The sequence below is a fragment of the Columba livia genome, chromosome 18 (genome assembly GCF_036013475.1).
Source record: "Columba livia isolate bColLiv1 breed racing homer chromosome 18, bColLiv1.pat.W.v2, whole genome shotgun sequence".
Taxonomy (NCBI): Eukaryota; Metazoa; Chordata; class Aves; order Columbiformes; family Columbidae; genus Columba; species Columba livia.
The window spans coordinates 8,355,640-8,373,625 of NC_088619.1; the positions used below are offsets into that span (position 1 = coordinate 8,355,640).

General features: G+C 44.7%; 1 long non-coding RNA gene across 2 annotated transcripts; it reads right to left on the reverse strand.

Annotated features, from left to right (window-relative positions):
* Positions 1-3,029: 3,029 nt before the first annotated feature.
* LOC102089174 (uncharacterized) lies at positions 3,030-17,770 on the reverse strand. Of its 2 annotated transcripts, none has more exons than XR_001230340.3 (3): positions 16,362-17,770; positions 15,987-16,183; positions 3,030-3,816 (listed from the first exon to the last, which is right to left on the reverse strand). It is a non-coding gene; the product is annotated as an uncharacterized LOC102089174 (long non-coding RNA). The 2 variants fall into 2 exon arrangements; XR_002414387.2 differs by lacking the exon at positions 3,030-3,816 and adding an exon at positions 4,585-5,840.
* Positions 17,771-17,986: the final 216 nt, after the last annotated feature.

Below are 17,986 nucleotides of genomic sequence, written 5' to 3' on the forward strand. Positions count from 1 at the left end.
GAGTGATCCCGCTACATAACTCAATGAATTATTTATGCATCGTGGGGAGAGAAGCTATAGCCACATCTGAAGCTGAAACAAAAATACAGCTTAGCACTTAGCTGATGACTGGCTTTTTGAATAATTTAAGTTCGTCAGATACATCCACGGTGGACTAGCGCAACCTCCTATGGACACCCGTTCATCTGCGGAATTAAATGAGACAGAGCGAGCGTGTGAGCTGTTTGGCCAGCCAGATCACAATATTAAATTATGATACAGGAACAGGAGCTGTTACACAAGAACGACGTGGGGCAATGACTGAGAATCAAGTTGAGGTATCTCACGTTAATCTGGTTGCTAATGAAGATTAACCTGCCAATCCTAAAATGACTTTACATTGTGTATGTCTTCTGCAGAGCGCCTCTCACCACACCTCTGCTCCTTCAAACCTTAAGAAACCTCTGTCTGGTGTGATGACTAAGTCTCAGAGTGGTTTCAGCAATGTGTTGTCTCCTTAATAAATCATTTTCTGAACATTTTTATACCGAATATGGGGTTTTCACAGGTTCCAGCAAACTCTGGTTCCCTCGTTAGGACGAATGAGGCTTTTGCTGATGCTGCAGAGATCTCAAAGCTGAGATGTGGCATTGCCTCGGCTTGGGGAACAGAGCCAGCCAAGAGGAGCAGGACTGCACAGAAGACACATCTGTGCTCCTCGGATGCTACGAATTTCTCGGAAAGCCAAGAAACCTGAAACTGGAGCGGCAAGTCAGACTTCCTCTCGAGATGGAGTGGAGGCAGGCTAATTTTAGTCACCATGCACTATGCAAATCATCGTTCTGGAGATGAGTTTATTTTTTTAAGTGCTGACTGCCAAACTTGCTGCAGGGCATAGACTCTTCATATGGCTCCAAGAGAGGCTTGAAATCAGTGGTGCGACATTTCAGGGTGTGCTCAGAGGGCCCTGCTGGAAAGCAGACTTACAATAGGGAAGATCTAGATGACTGGTTCAGATCATATATTGATTTTCTAGATGGCCAGAATTAGCTATAAGTGGGTTTTTTTGGAGTAAGTTTTTGGTTCTATATGTAATTTTTCTTTTTGCTTGAAATCTCCCCTGGTGCGCTGCACACCGTGGGCCCACAGGAGACAATGGGAGTGCTGGTATCTGGATCACGCCCAGTATCTGTAGATACTATTGGGTTTTAGATTTATTCTCTGAATATCTGGCACATGCCCAGAGCTCACTTTTAACTGGGATTAAGCCGACTTCCTAGGAAAGAGGTAATTCTCAGGAAAAAAAATAGACTGTGACTCATGGCACTCATTTAAAGACAGAGGCAGATATGGGGAATTTGGAGCAGCAGAAGCAAGGCAAGGTTCACTTCCAGGAAACCCAGGCTTTAGCACAGCCAGTAAATTGTTACGTTTCTCTTCAATATTAAAAAGATTCAGCGTGCAGACTTTGATCTGATAACTTTCATAATGTCTCTATCACGAGTCATGCTATGACTGAATTTGTATTTAAAAGAAACAATTCTCCATTATTTCTTATCAACCCACCATAGACAGCTTCAGAAACTTTCCTTTCTTAACTGTACAAATAACCACTTCCCAGTCTGATGTCTTACCCATAACCTTCAAGGCATTTAATCCGTCCAAGCAGGTCTGCCTGGAGCAAGGTTTGGAAAGGCACTTTGAATCCTGAACTCTAAAATAAGGCAGGAGAGTAAAAGCAGGAGCTAGTTCTCAACTGTGACATTATTTCAAAAGGCTCTTCTATGTTCCGTGGCTGATCTCGACTCTTTCACATAAATGCTCCCGATCTCAGGCTCAAACCCTTGTAAGTGGTCAGAATTTCTCCTTGAAATCTGCTGTGGGCTTTAGGGGGGACTTGGAGAAGAATATGTGCATAGCAGCATCTAATTTAGATACGGAAGCTGTGAAATATCCATTGCATTGAGGGCATGGAAAGGGAGCTGTTGCATTGTGCATTTATTTCCATTTACGTGACTGATCTGCCTGTTTTGCAGGAGTCCAGCAATGCCCAAAGACATAAAAAATATAACTGTAAGACTGTATATATGACATGTGGCAGCTCCCCAGCCATTGGAAAGGTGGGACTGGGGAAAAAGATATTTTCCATGATAAAAGCATGGGGCAATCCAAGGGGCATCCAGGTCCCCTGCTTTGGGGGAAAGGCGAGGGAGCGCTGCAGGGGGGATGCTGGCAGGACAGGGTTCACCTGCTTAATTCACACGTTCTTCCTCAAAATGTATCTCCTGTGGGATGGAGCTGTGTCCCAAATCTAACACCAGGGAGCAACTGCCTCTGTGGAGATGGATGGTGCATTTGTGCTGCGGGGTGTTACACCATGCTGCCCTTCAGCACAGCTATGCTCTATTTTTGTACATTTTCTGTGTCATTTCATCACCCCTCAGCTTCACATTAAATCTGACCTTTCTACTGCACTTGACTGAGGAAAGGTAATCACCTACTTTGCCTTCTTCAGGGTTGTATATCACTGCATACAGCAGGAAGATAAGTGTATCTGGAAAATATGGTTGCATGTGAGACTAGGCAGGAAAAAATATTCATGAGTAGGTCAGGATCCACTTGAAGACCTGCCAGACCGCAAATACATTTTTCAAGCTGGATATTTAACTGGCTCCTGTGAAAACCCAGAAATTGTAGAAAATGTTTGTTTGCTTTGAACAGTGGAGAGACACTTCAGGTCCCCCTTGCACGATGCTGCAGGAAGGCCCCGAGTGAGGACAGTGAGGCTGCTGTGATTTATGATGTTGCGGAGAGTTGGGAGGCTATGAAGGAAGAAAAGGGATATTTCAGGTTTCATACAGGGGCTAGAGATGGATCTAAATACGCCGTTGTGCAACCCTTGGACTGGAACTGAGACTCTGTATTGCACAAAATAAACATCAGTCAAAAGGAGCCATAAGCATGAGGGCTCCCCAGGGGAAAAAATAACCTCACGCAAACAGCTCTGCCAGAGCACCCTCACAGAAACTTCAGGGAACTCTTCCAGTTAATGCAGCTACAAATTATACGTATCTTTTGTGGATCTGATCTGTTGGCTACTGAAGATATTAATTGCTGTATCACAGTGACAATTCTTGAAGCGATGGCAAAGCTAATAGAGCAGGAAAGGTGTGGGAACGCAGTGCGGCTGCAGTTTGGGTCAAGCTAAAATAGCTTTTTTACAGCTATGTCTATTTTATATGCCCAGGAGCAGAGTAAAAGAGCCTGCACTGTGCTCACTGTTGCTACAACTGCTTATTTTTATGACTCTTTATAGTATTTCGATATGGTGCCATCCAGAGGTACCTGGATATTCAGGATATAACCGCTAACGAGTGACAGAGGCACAAGGGTCAGCTGCAGCAAATGCAAGGGCAGGACTCCCACCCGTGTGGGCTTTGAAACCCCTTAATTAAGGTGAAGAAAATGCCTTGGTGTCACAGCTTGTTCTACTTATATTACTCACGTAGAAGCTCTACTTAAAAGGGGGAATCACTGTTGAAGTGATTAAAGAATAAGCTAACCTGATACAGAAACACCATCCAACAAAAACAAAAGCAGTTCAGCTAAAATAGGTTGGAAAATGCTCATTAATTAAGCTAATGTAAATTTGCATAGATGTGGGCTTGCTAACACTCTTTCCCCCCTGTTCTTGCCTAAATGGGATTATTTTTCTAATTATGATGTAATTGTGCGGCCTGGGGATTGTTGATTACAGATGCACTTCCTTGCCTCGCTGTTTGTCTGACTCCAAGAACAGAGGGATGCTCTGCTGCTCCTTTTGGCTGCAGTCTTGACCTTAAAAAAAGAGGAAAAGAAAAAAGTGAGTAAGCTGAGCTATTTATAGTTGAGCTAATTATTTTGACGTGATATGGCAGCAGTGGAGACTGTTTTCTCTTCACTCAATTAGCGGCAATGGAAAAAGCATTCAATACCCTTTTAACAGTATTCATTAGCTACAATACAAAGCTTTGCTTAATGTTTTAAGATGCAGGATTTTGCAGTACAGCAAGGGGGGGCACAGTGCTGTGTTGTGTTTCTGGTTGATGTAGGAGAAGCTGTGATGTGAGTAGCAGTGAGGAGCTGGAAGGGAGTTGCTGTTGTTAAAATAATCTGCTGTGTGGTGGAAGTTAGCGTGCAGCAAGACTGTACAAACCACCATGTAAACTTGTACAGGTCAAAGCTCAGAGATCTGGGTGGATACCAAGGAGTTCAAAGGAGTTAAAGCTTTGCTATTCACAAGTGGGGAAACTGAGGCAGGAGATGTTAACTTGGAAAGGGCTGCAAAACTAGTAAATGGCCAGAGAGCGACAGTCTGTGGTCTCTGCTCTGACCAGAGAACGTGGGTTTATTAATACACTCCTGCTTTTCACTGTCTTTTACCTGCCTTCGTGCTGTTCCCCTGTGCAAATTCTGAGAGTCAGACCTGCTGGGCAGCAAACAAACTGGGGAAGGTGGAGAGCACAGATGGGGATGTCCTGACATTTTTGTTGCTTCTTACTGAAGATTCTGCAACAAAAATGACCTCTGAACACCACAATGTGTTTCCTAGGTCTCTGGGGAAGTTGCTAATGGTGGCTCTCCCTGGTCTCTCTTTTGGAGCTAGACAAGAAGCTAGATTTTTATTCTGTAAAATTTTGGGATTAAAAACAAACAAACAAACAAAAAAAGGAGCGTATCCTTATCTTTAAGCAATGCAAAATCTGAAATCCTAAACTTCTGTGAGTTATTTCTGGTGGAAAAGCACTTTACTGTTGAAGCTTGGGTCTTGCTCCCCCTCCCAGGCTTATAAAATAGCTTTTCTTCCTTGCTCCTCAGCTCTCTCGGGGTGTTCTGCAGCTGGTCCCTCTCCCTGACCACAAAACTCCTGCCAGAGGATTTACCGTGTGTCACAGGGGCTTTCTTCACTCTTGCAAGCGAGGAATCAAAAAAAACCCACAGTCTCTCCTCCTTTTAAGGCTTTGATGGGGTCCCTGAAAGCTGTGTGTTTCTCAGGTTGCTTTTGGTGACCTTTTGGGCTTTGAGAAAGCAGGTGCTGTTCGTGAAGCCTTTACGTGACTGTTGCTTTGTTTTCCTTTTATTTATCTTTTTTAAACATGTGGGTCAGGCAGCTGCAGGTACAGTGCAATATTCATGAGAGGCTCTGATTTATGCAGGCACAAGGCTGTGCAGCGGGATTACAGGGTACTGAATGTTATATGCAGTTTTAATTTCTTTTTATGACCAAAGGACACAGCCAGAGTTTCTCAAATATGGAATTTATGAGAGGCTCATTCATGTAAGTTTTAAAGGGCCCCTGTATCTCTGCCTTGCAAAGCTGCTGGGTGAACAGCCTGCTCAGCCTTTGCCAGTTAACAACAGTATGCATATACATATGGATAGAAAAAACATGGCTAGGGCAATTAGTTTGATGCCCAAATGGCCTCTGCGTGCAGAATCCAGGCATCATGCAGTATTTGCACAGCCCCAGCCCCTTCTCTGAGTGACGAACAGAGAAACTCCACGTATTAATTATACTTAGACCCCCAAAGCTGAGCAGGGACTCTGTGCGGCTCAGTGCCGAGGGTTAACTTCAGGGCTTCTAAAAGCGATCAGAGCGCAAACTAATCACAGAGGATACTTGTGGCAGACACGGGTCCAGGCATTCTTTGGCCCTCCTGACTTCAGTCGTGTGTTCCACACGGACACATCTCACTTCTGTTCTGACTTAATTTTGCGCTTTGTGTCTGACCAGCAAGTCCCTTCTCCCGAGAAGGAGCCTCTTCACTCACAGGAGAAGTGGGGTTTGTGTTCCTGGCCGTTCCTCGGGCACTGCTGTCCACCTGGAATTTGCATTGTAGGTTATGAAACAGCCTGGCATAAAATTCAAGGTGTTAAATGCAATAATATGGCCCTGCAACAAAATGTGCCTGTCTGATGTGACGAGTTATCCAGCCCTCTCCTACTACAGGTGTTATACTTTGAATTGCATGTACTTGCATCCCACGTGGCTATTCTGGGGAGAGAAATGATTCTCTTGAGAGTGACCAAAGTTTTTGTAGTGAAACTGCAACCATCGATATATTCAGAAACCTGATAACAGGTTCCTGATGGGAGATGCCCCCTGAGCATTGGTTTAAAACACCGAGTCTGGCAGTTGGTGACTGTCTCCAACTCCAGAGCTCCAGGGGAGGGGGAAGGCGACCTGCTCCAGGCTTAATAAACACGGGGAGAAGTCATTTCCAAGTCTGACATCTCACAACAAGGTTCATGCTGTGCTCGGTGCTCCAGGATGGTCAACGCATGGTCCTGCTAGTGAGGCCCAAGCCCTCATCTCATGGATGCTGCTGCTGCAAACACCTCTGAGTCCAACAAGGACAAATGGCAAATGCTTCACCTGTCCTCTGCACCCGGTGTCTTCAGCTTCCAGTTCTGCAGGAGGGGAGCTTTCCTCTCCCCCTTCCCTCCCCGCAGTGCCACCCAGGAAAACAAAAAGGCACCGTTAACATCTGCTCATCTCCTCCCACGCGCAGGCTCTTTCTGAGCTCTCCATTAAACCCCTTCCCACGCGGCGGCGTGGGCTGGCTCCTGCGCACACATCTCGGCGTACGAGCCCTCCCATCCCTCGGGAGCAACGTTTGCAACGGTGACTGGGGAGGGTTTATTTTTGTTCCTCGCTAGGACTTTGGCAAACAGGCATCTCAGTCTCCAACTGCACCTACTCCTGGAGCGATCAGCTCGTGTGACGGCAGGGCTGCCATGGGGGCTTATGGCGACACTGCGAGCAGCGTACATAGCGTACATAGAAATTTCCCATTGCTAAGCTACACTCAGGTGCACTTAATTCTACCAAGAGGGGTTACTAAGGAAACAAGGAGCTGATTTCTGGGGGGGGGGTGGAGAAAAAAAAGCAGAGGTTTTTAACGAGCAACAAAAGCTATACTTGTCCTTAAAGTTTGATGTGCTGGGAACTGCTCTTTGTAATTGAGAAGTGTCTGATTGTGAGCGCTGCCGTGGCGCTCTGGTCCCAGTCCTGTCCCCGTGGTGGTGGCAGGGTGCCGAGAACACGCACCAGCTCTGACTCACTCCTCCTGCTGGCAAAGGAAACAGGAGAATCCATCTGGGCTGGTTCCATCCTAAAAAACTTGCCATGTTTTGCAATTTGCGCTTTATTTTTCTCTCCCCCGACTGTACCGGGTTGGCTTTTCCCGAGGCTGGCATGGCTTTTTGTTGCAACAAGAAAAAACCCATCAAAATCAATGTTGCAGGAGAGTTAAACCTGAGATGGTCAAGGCCAAACAACACCAGCTGCTGTGCGGGAAGTTCTGCAGAACTGCTCAGGTTTTCCCCACAGATCAAGACAACCCCAGACCTGCCTGTCAATGGAAACCAGTGATTTACTGTATCAGAAATACAATAGCAGTTATCCTCGGAAACGCGGCAAGGTGATCAATTGCATCATGAGCATTAATAGTTATGTCAAGTACCTACTTCATAACATCAAAACAAAAAGGGTTTTAAGATATAGTGTTACTCTATCAGGGGAAAAAATACATTTTCCAAGTTAAGAAATCAGATCCAAATACCTAAAACATTTCAGAAAATGCTGTAAACATTGAATAGGTGCAATATTTCCAAAGCAATTATAATCTCCAACTGAAGTTCTCCAGTATAGAAGCAAAGAAAAAGATATATGTATATATATATATATATTTTTTTTTTTAATTGTATTTCCTGAATAGGATGTTTAGTTTGCGGGAATGTGACATAATTGTGTATTTTCCCACCATTCAGAAAGTATAATTCCCCAAGTTATCACAGGAACACTTGCCCATTAAAAAAAGAAGTCTAAGCTTCCAAACCTGCTGCATTTTGCAGTATGATTAACTCGCTAGCACCCGGAGTATTCAATTCAAGCAAAGAAAAATTTCAAAGAGAATGGTTCAGTTTATCTTAGTATATAATTTTTTTCCTATGAGCACAGAAAAATACAAACAACAGTTCATGTTGGCTTTGATAGATTTACAGTACTGTTAGATTACAGCCAGACCATCCTGAAGACTCACTTCTATTAGGCTTTGCTATAAAGCAATTTAAAATGCATTGGAAATTAATTCCAGAAGAAAGGAAACTGTTGTTGTTCTTCCACTTTAGCTATTCTTGCTAACATTTGTGTGCAAATGGGGATGGGGGGAGGAAAGAGATGCTTGTAGGAACATATTTATTTTGCAGCAGAAAAGGGCAGCGTGGATATTTTTTTTTTTAACTGTTTCTACATGAGAGGGTCTATATTATCAGTGGTGGTGACACATATTGCACATCGACTTGTGATGGTTTCTAGTGATATAAAAGGTGTTTATGAAGCAGATCTTGGACTTCTGGAGGGATCAGTGTTTTTTCTATGGCAAATAACAGATCTGGCCCCAGCACTGAAATGCTGCTCCCATCAGACTGGGTACAATGGACTGATCCACAGCTTGAGTCTCCAACAAGTCTCTGGGGCAGCTGCAACCTCACTCGCTCTTGCGGGAGAATAAACTGTCTTTATGCAACTATATTTATCCAAGGGGTTTCACTGCTTTAGGGCTCTGTTTCAGATATTAATACAGCATTTCCCAGACGGGTCCCTGGGGGGTGCGATGTGGTTCACAGCTCACTTCAGTATCCTATATATCGCTTTTCAGAGGCATTTTTAAATTACCTGAAATACAGTTGCACAGTATTTGCAGCAGTCACAGTGCGACCTGGGATATCAGTATTTTGCAGTTTTTAATAAGAATGAAAAATCCCCGAAGTGAGGGTTGCACTGTATAGTGATGTTGTTTTGTTCCTGGTTTCTGGGTTTGGTTTTGTCACGGTTTTTTATTTTTTATCTTTTTTTTTAATACTATGGTGCTGTTTTATAAATGTCACACTAGGGTCAGTGAGTGTGGTCACAGATTCCCCTTCAGTAGATCATTATTTATCTGGGAGGAAACAAAACAAGTGAAAATATTTTCCTAAGTAACCCTGCGCGACACCCGAGCCCCGGGCAGGTATCGCTTTGCTGAGCTCGGCTTTGGCACCAGTACAAAGACCCCGCTGGACCTGCCAGGCCTCCCGGGTTCACGGGGTGGTCAGGACGAGCGAGCCGTGGAAATATCTTGGGGCTGAGCCGGGATTCCCTCCCGGATCCCAAATAACACAAGCGGTCTTGCTCTTTAAAATGGCTTTGGAGTTGCAGAGCACAACCCAAGGTTGTCAATTATAGAGAAATTGAGAGCCCTGTGAAGAAGAGTTTGTGCTTAAAACACAACCAGAGTTTGACCAGACCTGGCTGATGTTTCAGCACCACCGAAACTCAGCACAGCTTCAGTCTCAAACCGATGGTGATGCAGAGCTGCAAAATACCCATATCTGAAACCTGCTGGTCCAAATAAATACGGAGTAAGCCAGGCTTTGCCTGAACGCTTTGATTTCTTAAACAGGCAGAGCACTAAAGCCCTGGCTGTGAAGAAACATTATCTGAGATGTGCGCTGTGCCCAGAGCATTCAATTATAAAAGATATTGATGTATTATTCTTTCAATGAGGAATCATTGCTTAAATGAGGAAGAAGAATTTCTGCCCTTTTTCTTCCAACTTTTAAAAGATTTTGGTTTTTGGTTGTGTTGGTTTTGTTTTGTTTGGGTTTTTGCTTTTTTTAAGCCTTTAAATATTTGCAACAAACTGCTCAGGAAGAAATTGTATGTTATTCACTTTCATTGTTGTTCTGATGAAATATCGAAATCAAATTTGGAGGAAACCAACTGGTGGTAGACACTTCGAGGTGAGGAAAAATGAAACCACAAAAAACCCAAACCAAAACAAAACACATCAGCTGCACTAGAAATTGAGATTTATTCAGGCAATTATAGTTAACAGGAAATGCAAGTCTCCTAAAGAAATAACATTTTCTTCTGGAGCTGCTGAGGAGCGCTGCATGGATTATAAATGATAACGGGGCAGGGTGCGTGCTCAGGTGGGTATTTGGCCAGGGGTTGTTTTTGGGGTGCCCTTTTCCCTGGGTGTCTCAGGTCTGCACTCACAGCTCAGCCGCGCGTTTGACGTTCAGACCAATGTGGGAACAGCCGCGTTTGCTGCTGTTTCGGGTCACTGAGTTTTTGCATCCAAGCTCCAAATCGGCCCAAGTTGACTTGAAACGCTGCCAGCCTGGCCTAAGATTTGCAAGTCTAAGTCTAACCAGGAAATCTCCTCTTGATGAAAGTCTGGGGACGAGGAAAGGGCACGATCTGTGTTTTATGTGGGCTTCAATAATTTTATCTGCTGTGAATTTAGCATTCAAAGGACCAATTAAAAAAAACACTAAAAAGAAAAGGTTTGCAAACACAGTTTTAAATAAACTCTGTCTAAACTTTCCTATTGTGTATTACAACATCTGAGAATGTCCAAACCCTATTTACCAAACCTTTTCCACACTGGTTAACACCCTTCCGCATGTCCCATCTCGGAGCAAACCACCCCGAGGGCACTGGAGCTGAGTCTAACTGAGCTGTGCTCATCTGGGGACGATTCCCTGCTGCCATGTGGGACAAGTCTCACATGGCGGGGGGGGGGGCATCACCCCCACTCTCTGTGGGGATGGGGCTCCAAAAACACGCAGGTGCCTGGCTGGCACAGAGGTGTGAATAGGGTAAGTTTTGATTTGCAGAGAGCTGGTTTGGCAGGGCTGAGAAATGAAGGTCACGAGGAAAGGGGATCGGGGTTATTTGTCTGCGGGCGCTCGCTGCTGAGAAAAGCAACATTTGATCGTGGATCTGTCCCAGCCGCAGCCCCCGCACACCCGGGGGAAACATGCAGCCCTGGGCACATCGCTTACCGCAGGTTTCCTCCCATCCTCATTCGCAAAACAACCTGTTTTGGGCCAGACTGAAGGGTAAATGTGTGAGGCTGAACCTGCCCGACCTGGCGGCAGCATTTGTGGCATGAGTTGGGGGGAAAATCCATCGCAAATCGGGTCCCTGCAGCTGAAGCATCTTTTATCCACGTGCAAATGCTGAACTAGCACAAGTCAAAGTTTCTTTTTAAAGTGTGCTGCTGGTTTGTGCAGCTTAATGACTTCCTCAGATTTTTGTAGTTATTTCCATTCTCTAAAGGCTCCTGGCTGTTTAATTTGAAAACATGCTCAGAAAATACCACTAAAAACTTAAATGTTGATGAAAGGCTCCTTGCTTAAGAGGATGGGGGTTTCAGAAGTACTCCGTCCTGATTCAGCAAAAGCACTTGATTATCTTCAGTTTAATTTTACAAAGCAGTTAAGCACATGCCTAAAGCTATGTATGTCCTTAAGTCCACCTCTGCTCAGCAAAGCATTTCAACACGTGCTTTGCTTTAACCAGCAACAAGGGATTTTTAGTATATGCTTAAACACTCCCCAAACCTGGAACTGGAGCAGCGCTGGTAGATGATTACCCTCCTGCCTTTCTAGAACTGCTCGATCTGTCGCACCACTGAAAATATTTTTAAAAATCCTTAAAATATTGTATTGCTGGTAAAAGCAAGGGCAGCTCCTCCCTGGTGGCACAGACCGTCCCACACCGGCCTTTCCAGCGTGGGGCTGCAGGGACCATTCCCAGGGAGGGGAGGGGACGCTTTTCAAGCGAGCGAAGCTTTGTGGTTGCCCTGACTGTTGTCTTGCTCTATATTTAGATGTTGTCATAAATGCAGAGGGCAGGTCCCTGCCTGAAGCCCGTGGGTGTTGCTGAAATACAGATAATAAATGGCTCATGTGATCTGACCAGAGGCCACTTTGCTGAGTATGTCTGAGCCCTATTCCCTTTGCTGAATGTGTCTGTTGTGGTGGTAATTTCTACAACAACCTTTTCTGTTTTCAGGCTTCAAGCATGTTGGTGTGTTTAAGTCTAGACCATGCTTAGGGAAAGCTCAGACCGGAGGTGTTCTGGGTAGAATTTGGCAGCTTGTCAGAATAGTCAGCAGAGACGGTCTGAAGCTGAGTCCAGCAAAACCAGGCAGGTCGGGATCAGTGGGGCTTCCCTTGAGATCACCTCTTCAGCTCTTGGGCATCTCCTGTGCTGAGTTTCTCTGAAACCTGCAAGACTGGCAGCACTTGGACTCTCAAATCAAATTATCCTGGAAAGCAGAAAGGCTCCAAGCCCTGGTGGAGCCAGAAATCAGGATTTTCTGGGATTCAGCAACAGCCTTGAATCGCAGCTTCCATAAACCAAACTTGGAAAAAGTGCCATTTGAATGTTTGATCCAGAGTTGCACCGTGATGCAGACATTCAATATCTGCCCCAGGCACAGTAACAGTGGCCGGAAAGGGTGAAACCACCCTGTGCGTTTTCATCGAGTGCATCACCATCATCTATGTGAGCGGACACTCATCCACTGTGGGTAAATGAAGACTTTCCTTCTGCATTTAAAATAAAAACAATCTCTTTAAGAGGACTGCACCCAACACAAAAGGCACCGAGCACCCTCCGTGCCGCAGTGTTGAGGTCACACGGGGTACGGATGAGCATCCTGGGTACCAGCTCCTGTCCTGTGCCTGGAAACCAAAGGGCTGATGAAACACAACTGTTGTGGTGGTGCTTTGGGTTCTTTCACTGGTGTTTTGGGTAAAAGCTACATTTTCCAGTGTAAGGAGTCTCCACATTTACTCAAATGCAAGCAGCTGCTGATCACACAAAGGGCTGGGGACTGGAAAAGAAGAGTAAATGGATAAAAAAATCAGTGCAAATCTTCAGATGGGGATGCTCCAAGTGCCGCAAAAAAGATCAGATCTATTCCCAGCTGTCTGGCTGAAGCTCATCCCTAGGATGGGACAAAGCAATAGTCTAGATCCAAAGAGCTCCCAAGTTTTTTGGACTCAGGAACCTGCCCTGGTTGCTGGTAGATGTAGCTCCTGCCTCACCTGTCCAGTCCCCTCTTGTTTGCCTTGGCTGCACAGCTCTGTCAGTGCAGACTCCCTGCTGCTTTTTGCCAAGGCATGGGGGACACTTAACAAATCACTTCTCTGTTTCGGAATATATTCCTTCTCTGCAAAGCTCTTGGCTATTCCTATACTTTTGAAAAGTCTTTAAAGGAAAAAAAAAAAAGTTGTTTGTGGTGCTAACGGTATGGAACGAGCTAAAGCTTTATGCAATTTTTAGCGCTCTTGGAACAGAGAGAATCAGAGGAACTGAAAATATATGCTTAATCGCCCCCAGGAAAGACTGCCATAATATTTTGGGTTGCATAAGCAAACTAAATTGGAAATCTGGAATCTATTCAAGACCTTTTGATCAGGGAGCTTTGCAAGTGCAGAAAAGTAAAAACACAGACAGATGGGGATTAGAGTTGAGCATCAGGAGAATAATTTCCTCTTTTAATTTCAGTTCCTCCAACATATAAAAAGCATTAACAATCCAGTTACGTAACATGCGTCAGAGCCCGGCTATACGGAGCAGTAATGCTCAGTGTAATTAAGCCATTACACAGCCTGTGTTTGCTGCATGGGGGCAGGAGTCACTTTGCACAAGCAAATGAACCCACCCTCCCCTTCAAAAATCTGGGCAAATGTCCTGGCCAAAATTAGAACCAGTTATCGAGGCTAATAGGAGCTGCAGGGGGTTCAGGGAAAATTGAAGCCTGCTCCGAGATACTGCTGGGTTCACAAAATCCAATTGACGAGCACTTGCAAACCCCAATCTACCCTATTTTTCTCTATCTTTGTTACTAAATCAGCTTCAGTGAGAGAAGGGAGATTAGGCTGAGGAGCAAGTGGAGATGTTTTTTGCTGATTGTTTGACTTTGGGAATAATAGTCCATAATGTACTTTGTGTTATTCTAAGAGGAGGATCTCTGAGAGAAGGCACCGCAACATTCCGAGCCTGGCAAGAGCCCCACAGATTTGAGGCTGCAGAGGCTGGCAGAACAGATTAGATTTCTGTTCTCGCCTGCTTTCCTCTGCTCGGAGGATATTTTTGCATACGATGGCTGATGCAGAGTGATACAAAAAAGCACTAAGAGGACAGTCTAAAAAGGGCCACTTACGTTTCAGGATCAGCTATCACAGCTTCTGAACAGGTTTTGAAGAGTCTCTGATATCCCGGAATATCCATATTAAGAACTATTTGCTTACTGGGATCAGCTCCCTTGGCTGCTGATGTTTGCAGATAAAAGCCACTTCTTCCAAGGGGCTGATTCTTTTCAAAATGTTTGTTTGTTTGGTTTGGTTTGTGCTGTGTTGGGGTTTTGTTTGTTTGGTTTGTGTGTGTGGTGTTTGGTTGGATTAATTCTTTTTTTCTCCCCCAAGCAGATTTAACTGCAGTTCCTTTTGCTTGCATTTCACTCGTATTACGTGAATTTAGGTGGGAGTAGGACTGAGATTTCACAGGCCGGTTCTGCTTTTCTTCATTTCAATTAATATCGCATATGGGAAGACATCTGGATTTTTGGCACTGCTCTATGATACTGCACACAGGCAGGAGCTCGGGGAAGTCTCTGCAGCGGGAGCAGCGCTGCCCTGGGCGTTCTCCTCCCGCCCTGAGAAATCCCAAATTGGGCAGGGCAAACCCTTGGAGCATTCCCATCGCTGTCCTCACCCTGTTCCTTTGCAGGAGAGATGTGGCAAGGAAATCCTGACCTCCTGGCAAACCCGAAGCTGGGAACCTTTGCAGATTGGAGCTGCTCTGAGGCTGCCGGTTCGGGCGCTGTGCTCAGGTCGGGATTTGGGAACACGCAGTCGCTTCCTACACTGAACACTGAGCAAGCGCGGAACCCGGCTGTTCATCAGACCTGGGGACTCTGGTTATTTTTGGACCACGAGAAGACCACAGCAAGAAGTTAGTCATGTGTGAGCGGTCCTCTCCAGGCTGATTTGCAACAGTAAATAAACAAAAATAAGACAGAAGCATTAAAAAACTAGTCTTTACACACGACTGGCACGTCATTTCCATTCAAATGGGTTATACCGTAGGTGCACATGAGATCATCGGCTGCTATTTAAGGAGGAAACCTCTACTTACATAAATGTCTGATTATGCAACTGTCATGGAAACCAGAGATGACAAAGATGTATTAGATTAGCTTGTCTGTTCCCTCAGAGTGCCCGATTGTTCCTTGTGGTTTATTTTTTTGCTGAAGATTTTAAGAACCGATCAGTGGCGGCTGGACGCCTGGCTTGAGAAGAAATGATTTATAGTACGAGCTGAGCTGTCACTTTTCGAAAGGTGATTTGTTTTGGAAACTCAAGAATAGAAGCACTTAAAGTCACTGGTTGTATCCAACCATCTTCACACCAGCGCTTACTTCAGCGCTACGCCTGTATTTTCAGAGTACCATGGCTTTCATTGCTTAAAATACATGCCAGAGTCTTAAAGGACATTTTTTCTAGTGTTCTGACTGACCCTTCTTTAATTTTCATCCCCTAACTCTGTTGTCTTTCCAAATAATACTCCATTTGCTCTGGTTTTGCACCCTGCCAGCACATCCCTCATTCGCTGTTGTTGCTTAGCCAAGCTATACAAATTTAGCTCTTCTTAATCTTTCCTCCTAGGTCAGTCCTTCTAGCTGCGCTCATTTTTGCTGCTGCACAGGGAAATTGGTGGAGATTAGTATTTTAATCTTCTTTCCCTGTTTCAAGAAACCCCAGGAACTGCAGACGTTGAATGGTTTTCCTGTGACTTTAAATTAAAACATTTTTAAATAGATATATTTCTCTCTTTCACCTCTAGTTCTTCTCTGTTATTTATTTATCTGCTCTTCTGTCTTGTTAGAAAATTATTTTAAAAAGAAAAATTAAACTTCAGTTTGGTTTCTTATCATGAACAGGGTAAAATTGTTATGGCATGACCTGCAGCTTAGTCTCACCCGTGCTAATTCTGAAGAATTAACCTGAACTGTCTTTAAACTAACCCCTCTGGGCTGTTCATTTCCACCAGACTTGGGATTTGGGAGGATATGTAGTGGGATGAAGACTAAAATACTAATGCTGCCAGTAGTATTTACCCTCATTTGTGTACACCAGTTCCTCTTCTCTTGTGTTTTCTGCTGGCTCACAGCGTGTCTGGTTGCTGCTGTTTTCCCTGAAGTTGGTCTCCTTGTTCTCTCTTAATCCCAGTGGTTGCTGAACCCTTTTGCTCCCTCCGTGTCCAATCCAGATTACTGATGGGTAATTGCAATATGCACCTTTTGGTTCTTAAGACCTGTTTAAGACAATGTTTAAACAGTTTAAAACAGTAAATACTTTTGATCTGTAGCAGGGCTCTGCCCAGGGTCATAAGGCAAATTAAATTTAGGCTCCATTAGATCCCAGTAAGGAAGCAGAGCTGGGGCTTCTCCTCGGACAGGAGGTCCCAGACCCAACACATCCCTGTTTGTTACCTGTCGGTGCCAATGGGAAACCTGCCACCGCTGCTGCAGAATACGGGGAAAAGCCGATATCTGATGAGCAGAACCTCAAAACACAAAAGGGCTTTGCACTGAATCATTGCATCAGGCTTACGAGCTAATTCTGGTCTCGCTGAAGTCATTTGAAAAACTCTTTTAGCACGGGCAGGGTTCCCGCTGACAGTCCTCCAGCACCTCGCCTATCTCCCCGTGCAGCGCCGGGGCTATTTTAGCCAGGGCTGTCAGTTGAGCTGAATTGTTCCATTATGTGGTGACTTTGCAATGTGGAAAAGTGTTCAGCAGGGACCACTCTCTAAATGAGAGAAGAGTTATTGAGTCTCCAGGGCCAATTCACTCATTGATTATTTTGTTATTATTATTTTTTATTTTATTTTATTTTTTCCTGAGGCAGGTGAGACAGGGAGCAATTACAGTGGTGATTTTTCTGCTATATGGATCTCAATTGACCATGCAGTGGAGGGACATGTGCTTATTCCACGTAAAACCCCACTGCAGGGCAATGTTTTCCAGCCACTACTGAACCGAGACAGATTTGACCCTAGAGATGAAAATTCAGATTGTAAAGTCTCACCCTTCCATCAGCAAGAAGACAATGAAATGTAGTGCTTATGGGATGATTTATAAGACCAAAGTGCTCCAACTGCTCTCTTAAATCACAGCAATTGGACCACATATAGGCAAGCAGACTTTCTGGAGCAGGTCAGATGAGTCCCAACCTCCTCTTCAAGTATTTAAAAGCAAGAACCTGTTTCATTGCACTTCTTAAAAGAACAAGATACCCCAGGGAGAACTCGCCTGGTCCCCTCCCATCACCCTGCAGCAGATGCTCACGTTGCTGCTGTCCCCTCTTCCACCAATGGACACATTTCTGCAGGAATGATCCCTGAATTTCATCTGTAAGAACCTTTGCGATCCTTCTAAATAATTTCAGCATGAGATATCGTTAGGAAGCTAAAAATCAAAGGCATGAGGACCAGCATATATAATAAGATGGAAAAGGCTTTCAGCAAAATGAGAAGCACATTGAAGGATTTGGGAGTTTCTCCCTGTACGAATTCCGAAAGGGGTCACGGGTTCGCAGTGCTGTGTGTTCAGCATAGGCGGTAATTACATCTCCTCTTTCTAAATTATGTTATCAAGAAACATCTATATTGTTTGCATGGGTTTAGATTACGCTCTGAGAATAGAATGTTCTCTGCATAAAGAGCGCGGCTGGAGTAAATCAATGAGGATGCACTCAGAAACATCAATTAAAGGTAATACAAGTCTTTAGCACAGTATCAGGAAGCTATCAGGGTCTGAAATTCCTATTTTTCCAAGCCTGCCTTTGTCCCTAGGAAAGCAACAAAGCAGAACTACTCAGAAATTCATAAGGTTTAAAAATATCATACTTGTCTCCTCTCATCCTCTTCTTTACTTGGGTTTTTGCTTGGTGCCGTTTCCCCGCGTAGTAGATGAACATAATGTTTTGCTTTGGGAGATCTCAGACTTCTGCTGGGTACAGGGGTTGCCCTTCTGCAAGTGTTGAGTACCTTGTTTTTGGGGTATCTGCTTTGGGGCACCTGTGGTCTGAATTCCTGCGATGCTGAGAGCCGGGC